General features: G+C 39.8%; 1 pseudogene; it reads left to right on the forward strand.

The window, feature by feature from the left end:
- The first annotated feature begins 5041 nt into the window (after window positions 1-5041).
- LOC119538266 lies at window positions 5042-7566 on the forward strand (annotated as a pseudogene).
- Window positions 7567-8651: the final 1085 nt, after the last annotated feature.

Consider the following 8651-nt stretch of genomic DNA (forward strand, 5'->3'; position numbering starts at 1 on the left):
TCTCTCTTGAAATTGATAGCATTATAGCGATGGCAACCTTCTGTCACGTGACTATGTCCTTGGTAAAGTCTTGTGGCTTTCTGTGACTCTGCTTCTGTCATGTTTGCCCAATTTCCTCACTTAAAAAGATTCCAGTCATGAGGACAAAGGCCTGACCTCACTGAGTTTTGCCACATCTAAATAGGATCTTTAAAGACCCTATTTACAAACAAGTCCACACCCTGACTCACCTTTATTATTCAAAGATACTATTTACAAACGGGTTCACACAGCCAAGAATGGGGATTGATATCAAGAACATGTTTTTGTGGGGTACACAATTCAATCCCAAACACCACCAAAGACATGAATCTGGATATGATTCCTGTTCTTACACTTACTAATTATATGACTATGACTGTCATTTAACTTACTCTGAGCCTATAAACAAGTCTTAGAAAAAATTATGTGATTGAAGGAATACTAAAAGAGAGCAACTGAAATCATCCAATGAGTATATTTATGCATAGAAAACACATGGAAATATTTTCTGAATTGAACTGAGAGAAAGGTTTGCAGCATAGCCATATCTGCTACTACTTCACTGTTGGTTATTAATTGAATCCTGACCAATTCATGTGGTCTTGGGATATTGATTCAACTTCTCTGTGCCTCAGTTTCCTCTTCTGCAAAATGGAAGGTTGCAAAATATAGGGTTATTATAAGGATGAAATTAATCACTAAAAGGGAGAGAAATGACTGAGGGTTAATATGTTTGGTATTGGAGAAAATTGATCATGTTTAAATGGTAGTGGAAGAAAACTGGTGGAAGTGGAGATAGAAGAGAGAGAGATACTAAAGATATGCGATTGGAAGGGGTAATCAGTTGAGGAATATTTGGTATGGCAGGCACTGTTAATCACCCCTGATCATTTTGTCAAACTCTATTTTGTGATGGTGTCAGATAATCATACCTTTGAAGAAAGTGGAGTATATTCTCAATCTATAGGTATGAATGTGTATGAAACATGGATTAGATTAAACCAACTATGGTAATGCAATACTCCTTTCCAGGGATTAACAAAATAATAGGTATGTTATGCAATTCTATCCAATATAACAAGAGGGGTAAATTTCTAGAGGTCTTCTGGAGGATGCCCCTGTGTTCTTAAAAAGGAATCATGAGGAAAAGTATTCCTCTTTTGAAAAATGCCCTCTGAAAGGGATGCTAGAATTGTCACCCAGAAGTGACCACTGGGCTTTTAAATTGAGAAATTTGGGACCAACCCATCTAAAAATACATACCATTTGAAGACAATTGATTGCTTCTTACTGCGTTTTATTCGAAACTGCCTTTATTATTGAAGGAGAAACATTATTTTCAGGCCTGAAATATCCATACATCCTGGGTTGTATCATAATTGTTCCAGTAGGAAATGAATAGATGAGTTCCCTTAGTCATTAAAAATTCAAATTCAATTTTGCATAGATGAGCAGATGACTCTCTGTCTTTGTGCCCTATATTAGATCCCCATGAGGAGTTATCTAACCCTATAGCTGAATAAACCTCTCTCTATGATCAGTTACTGGAGGATGCATAAGGAAAAAGAATGGTTTACAGATGGTAGCTTACATTTCAGATTGCAAGGCCAATAATCAATCTGCAAAGTAGACACAAGGGTCCATGAGGTTTTACTGTAATTTTTAAATTGCTTTTTCCTTGATTCAGTATCACTCTATTACTGCAATTCTTTTTCCTAGATCTCTGAGAAAGATGGCTCTGCCAGTTTTTGCTAGTTGTTCAATATTCTGTAGGGAACAGAAACCTGGAACATTTCACTCCACTTTGTTGGTCAACCAGATTCTCTCTGTCTAACTTTTTGAGGAAATTCCAAATGTTTTTCTATAGTGGTTGCACAATTTTACATTCCCACCATCACATACAAGGGTTCTAATTTCTCCACATTCATGCCAATATCTGATACCTTCTCATTAAAAAAAAAAAAAATGTCACTTTAGTGCGTGTGAAGTTGTTTTCTCTGGTGGTTTTAACTTGCATTTCCCCAAGGCTAATGATGTTGAACATCTTTTCATGTGCTCATTGACCATTTGTACATCTTCTTTGGAGAAATGTCTTTTCAAGCCCCATGCCCATTTCTAATTGGATTGTTTGTCTTTTGTTGATGAGTTGTAAGAGTATTTTAATATATGTTGGATACAAAATCATCAGATATATAATTTGCCAATATTTTCTTCCTTTGCCTGGGTGTCTTTTCCATTTCTTGATAATGTTCTTGATGCCAAAAGTTTTAAATACTGATAAAGTCCAATTTGCCTAGTATTATTTTGTTGCTCATATTTTTGTTGTCATAGTTAAGAAATCTTCGTTCAACCCTCAGTGCTCTCATCTCCACTTTGCATTGTCCAACTGGGTCAGTACAAGGGTCCCTGGTGGGTAAGATGGCATTACTGAACTCATGAAAGACTTACAATCTGTAAGAGATATCTGTTCCATCATCTTTGCCTATAATAGTCTAGTGTGGGCAATGAAAAAGGCAAGTACAACATGGCAGCCTGTTAGTGGCAGCAGACCCAGACATTGGGCAACTTGTATATTTATGCCAGAATACAACTCATCTCAATATCCTCCTGTAACCTTTACAGCAGGTGACATGAAAATCAGGTAATTTCTACTGCGGGAAGAAGAGGAGCAAGCAGAACCTATGAGAGGTAAAATTGACTGTTTTAACTGCTTTGCCTCTAGAATGCTTAGAGTCAGTATCTCCATTCGAGCTACAGATTTCTGCCACCTGCACCCATGCTGACTTGTCCCTGTGGCAGAAGAATAAAGCAACAGTAATTCACAGACCTCTAGTTTCTTGGACCAAGAAGTTCCCAGGTATAGCCCCACATTACTCTTGATAGGCAACTTACCACATGCTATTGGGCCTTAGTAGAAATTAAAAGGATTACTGAGACCTTCTATGTCCTCCTGAAGCCAGAAATCTGCAGCCTGTTCTGGGCGCTGGGTATCAGTATATTCACCCAGTCAGTGCCCAACAGCAGAGTATCTTCAAATGTAAGTGGTATATCAGGATCACACCTTCCCAAGCCCCCAGGGAATAACCAGGTTGTATGAGCAGGTGGCAGAGGCCACCACCAACAATGACTTTGTTGCAACACCTGATAATGCCCCTCCTTCCTTGCATGGGTATTGGGGAGACAAGCTTCCCTTGGCTTGGGCATATTATATGCCCCTTCTGGCACTAGAAAAAAATATCTAGTGGACTGAAATATGAGTGTTCCTCTCAGCTCTGGAGCACTTTGGCCCAAGCACCTCCATGTAGCTGTTGTTAACTCATGTGCTGTTGTCAATGGCTTAGTGGTCTGGCCGGGTTCGTAGAGGAAAAGCAAAGGTTCTCTGGGGTAGAGAAGAGACTTTTAGAAACAATTGTCAGTGTGGATGGGAAATAACTTTATTACCTATTTTGGTGCATATGGCAAGGTTCTGTATAAGATAAATATCATTAGAATGATTTAGCTGATAAAAATGCACTGAACTGCTTTTAACCCTTATGAGGCTGAAGATCCTCCTGGGAGAGAGGCTGAGGATGAGCCCTGTCTGGAGGATGAGGAAAATGAACACACTCTCAGAGATACCCATGAAATAGCTGAACTTCCCATGGTGGCTTCCACTTTATACTGGATCCACCTCAGAGCTGGACATGGAAATTCCAACATCATGAAATTATGGGCCGAAGAATACAGAGTACCTTCCTCATTAAAAGAGGCCCATTTACCAAGGTGAGAAACATCAACTAAAATCCAGAGCCTGAAAATGGCACTCAAGAGCTATTTATTCCCCAATGGGCTGCACTGGGCTGTTCACGGCAAGTGAACTACTTCAGTGCTCTCTCTCCAGCCCAAGTTAAATCCTATGTCTTGGTCATGGTAGACACCTATTCAGCTTATGGTCTTGCCTTTCTATTTGATCATGTGGGCACAATGCATATATGGGATACCTTGTAAAAATGTCTCTGCCACCTCTTCAGGTATGCAAATGACATCTCCTCTGAGAAATTATCCCACTTTACTGCACAATCCATTCAATAGAGCCCACACTCATAGTTAGATGGACCTTCCACATCACCCAGCACCCACAGGCAGGTGGCATTGTCAAGTTTAATGTCCACCTCTTAAAGGAGCTATGGCATCTACGTCCTGACAATTTTCTTATTGGATTGACTGTCCACCATATTCAGGCCTTCAGGAAGCTGAACTTAGCAGTTTCCCCAAAGGGAAACATGCCTTATCTTGCTTCCAAGCATACGGATGGGACAAGGGTGAGGGGGGAACCCAGCCTTTGCTGCACATCTAACATTATACCATCAAGATAAGAGTTGTCCCTGGAACAGGAAACCAAGGACATACCACATGGGGCTCTGCTTTACAGCATCTGTAAGGGGATCATCCCCTTTTTTACCCCATTACACCCTCAACACAATTTCCAGGATGCTGGGAGTTTAGGACAGCCCAGTAGAGGAGTGAGATGACAAAAGCAGGCTTAGAAAGACTCAACACACTTGGAGTGACAGTCCAGTGGGCTGGATCCATGAGGCTTATCACACAGATCATTGTTACCCTGGCTGGAAATAAGTGCCCATGAACAAAATACACAATCTCTCAGCCACCTTGAATGACATTTTGATTTCATAGCACAAGACCTTTAAGTTCACCAAATATCATTAGACTCTCTAGCCAAAGTAGTTCTTGATAATCTCATTACCTTACACTATCTCTTAGCCCACCAAGGAAGCATATGTGCTAATGTTAACATCTCCTACTGTACGTGGGTTAATATCCAGGGGAGATGGAACAGGAGGTAACTAAAATCCAATGGTGGGGGCTATGGCAGGAGAGAAGAGGCCACAATCTGAGTCCTTGAAGACCATGATCCTGGGCTGCCAGCATCTGGTTTGGAATACCAAGTGTACTTATGAGAAAACAGTTGGAAACTACTAAAAGGAAATTGAAAATGCACTTCAGCTATGCAAGGTCTATAATGGGAAGCATCGCAATTCAATCTTTTTGTTATGGATGCCTTTTAAATCTATGACCTGGATGGCTTTGCCCTTTGTTATTTCAACTTCAGTGAAGTGACTCAGCCACATAAGAATGAGCCCATCAAGGGGTATGGGCCCCATGGACCGTTCCCACCAAAATTCTATACTCATTTTACTTGCAGTCCAAGTCAAGTATTAGAGCCACAGTACAAAGTAAATGATACTGGTGACATGATAGATAACCCAATTGATGATCCAGGAAAAAGCAACATGAAATTCTCCCCTGAATTGGGTATGATTTTTAATAAACATGATCAGAACTTGAGAGACTTGGGATATCAGAAACAGGCATTTAATATGCTTATTAGTAAGCACTTGGGCTACCATAGAGATGTGCCAGATACAAGGAATGCAGTAGATAAAGAAAAGACTTACCCAGCTGCTCTTCCAGTTGCTAGCATTGTTATTTGTTTCTACAATGAAGCTTTCTTTGCCTTGCTCCGGACAGTGCACCGTGTCATAGATGGGACTCCAGCACATCTTCTTCATGATATTATCCTACCCTAATTATGATGATTGTGATTTTGATGACTTGAAAGGAGAACTAGATGAACATATCCCAACACAGCTCCCTGGAAAAACTAAAGAAATAAGAAATAAGAAGCCTGAGGGATTGATTTGAGGAAGAAAGATTGGAGCAGCCCATGCTACAGTAGAAATTCTTGTATTGCTAGATAGCCACTGTGAAGTGAATGAGATGTGGCTACAGCCCTTGCTGGCTGCAGTCCAGGAAGACTGTAAAACCAGTGTGCCCAGTGATTGATATTACGAGTGCTGATATGCTCATGTACAGCTCTTCTCCTACTGTACGAGGAAGATTCAAACAGGAATCTACAAATGCTGGAGAGGATGTGGAGAAATTGGAACTCTTATTCATTGCTGGTGGGACTATATAATGGTTCAGCCACTCTGGAAGACAGTTTGGCAGTTCATAAAAATACTAGATATTGAGTTACCCTAAGATCCAGCAATTTCAGTTCTCAGTATTTACCCTGAAAGCGATGACACAAACAGATACTTGCACACCGATGCTCATAGCAGCATTGTTCACAATTGCCAAGAGATGGAAACAATGTAAATGTCCTACATCAGAGGAGTGGATAAATAAACTGTGGTACATACATACAATAGCATGCTATGCAGCAATAAGAAGGAATGAAGTCGTGAAGCATATGACAACATGGTGAACCTTGAGGACATAATGTTGAGTGAAATAAGTCAGTTACAAAAAGAGACATATTTATGTAACCACTAATGTGAACTCTGAAAAATTTAAAACAAATATATCATATTGTAGAATATAGGGGACCTAGAGATAGACAGCAGCTAGTGAAGGGGGAATGATAATCTAATAAGAATTGTTGAGGGTAATACTAATGATATGGGAATGCTCAGGAATGACTATGGTTCATTAATTTTCTCATGCTATGTTAGGAGCCTTTTGGAGGCAATGAAATTATTTCAGGATATTTGATTTTCTTATTCCTTTACTATGCTTTATTTTGAATTTTAAAAAAAAATTAATAAATAAAGTTAAGAAAAAAAGATTCAATTGAGGACTACACTTTAAATGGGATCTTGATCCTCTGAGTTAGAAGGACCAGAAGGAGATACTGCACCAATAAAGTTACTTACTGGAGGATCGTTTGCCATGAACAGACACTTTTTAGATGAACTTGGACAGTCAGACAGTGGCATGGATATCTGGGGAGGAGGAAATTTGGAAATATCATTTTGGATGTGGATCTGTAGAGGTAAGCTCTTCTCACTCTTGCTCTAGAGTAGGACACATTTTCTGGAAAAAGCAACCATATGGGTCTCCCAAAGGCCAGGGCACCATGACACACAATTCTTTGAGGCTGGCACATGTATGATTGGATGAATTTAAGAAATAATATTTTTCTTATGACCTGATCTGAAGACCAAAAGCTATGGAAATATTAGTGAGGATGTTGAATTGAGAAAGAAGTTGGATGATAGATCATTTAAATGATATTTGGATAATATTTACCCACAGATGCAGATATCTGTGCCCAAGGCCAAATCACAGCAACTCATTTTTATTAATAGAGGGCCAAAATGCCCCAAAGTTCTTCAACGTGAAAGGCTCTATCACCTCAAAACCAACAAATGTCTGGTGGCACAAGGTCACCCAATTCAGAAGGGAAGCCTTATAGTGCTTACTGTGTGTGACTATAGTGACCCAAATCAGATCTGGGTTTATGAAGAGCATGAACTAGCTTAAAATAATCTCCTTTGCTTGTATATGTCAGAGATGCACTCATCAAACCCACCACGACTCATGACGTGCCATGAGTCAGGAGGATCTCAGCCATGGACCTTTGGGAAAAATAATTGGCTCCACCAGGTGTCAGTTGGACAATGCCTGTCAGTGATTGATCCGCTGAGTCAGAAAGTCTGTGTTGCTATGGCAACCTGTGATGACTCCTCCTCACAGCAGTAGCATTTCGAAGGTTAAGGGGGAGACCTCAGACTGGAATGATGCGATTCCATCGGTGTTGCCTCCTCTGTAAAATGTGGTGCTTTATGAAGACTATTGATAGTAGAAGAAAAGCCCTGAACTGATTTCCTATTTGGATAGAACTAGCTTTGAGAGAATAAGCATTTTCTTGTCCTATGGAGATGCTTGGAAAGGTTAGCAGAGGTGAGACAGCAAACACATTAGAGATTGGAGAACCATGTTACCATCGGTAGCAGATGAAGTCCATTTCATAAAGATATTAATGTTGTTTCTGAGCTGCTGTTAAGGAATTTCTTGCTTATAGAAGAGAATTTCAGCTTTAAAGACTTTGTTTTGTACAAAGAACCAAATGAAGGGGTTTGGCATTTCTGTTCAAATTCACGCATGCTTCTTTTTAATCCCTTTAATAATGGAATGGCATTTGGTAGGAAAATTATCATGATTTCCTTCCTTAGAAGACTTCATAGGAGACAAGTTATATTTTTTACTTACTATTATCATTGGTTTAATATGTCCTAAATAGATAATTTAAAAAGCCTTATTGAATCCATGTTACTTTTAACTTCAGAAAACTCATTTGTAAAACATTTAAAAAGCACTTAAGCATTATAAATTATTTTTATGAAATTTGATACTATCTACATTTAAAATAGAGGGTCCTTTTGATTATTTAACTAGGAAAAAAATCCAATGGCAACAGGTACAAAAACATTCTATATACAATTTTTCCAGCTGGACCATGGCGGGGGGGGGGGGCGGTGGCAGACATGGATGCAACCATTTCTCCAGGTAGTCCTGATTACCTTCCTTGGAGTAAGCAAAATCCTCTAACATGCTACAGGCATTGGTGTTCAGCTCTACCTGTCTCCACCTTTGAGTTAGAGGTGGGAAGTGGCTTGTGTTGTGGAAGATAATGCAGAGGAGTAGGTTAGGTCTAGTCAAAAGGCCTAGGGATGGATGGCTGGGGAAGTCAGAGGCACACCTAGTGGCCATCTCCCAGCCCTTGCGTATCCTCCTCCTTTTCTACATATGCAGATGCCTCAATATGTTTCTATTCTGCAGCCAGG

The sequence above is a fragment of the Choloepus didactylus genome, chromosome 6 (genome assembly GCF_015220235.1).
Source record: "Choloepus didactylus isolate mChoDid1 chromosome 6, mChoDid1.pri, whole genome shotgun sequence".
In the NCBI taxonomy this organism is placed as follows: domain Eukaryota; kingdom Metazoa; phylum Chordata; class Mammalia; order Pilosa; family Megalonychidae; genus Choloepus; species Choloepus didactylus.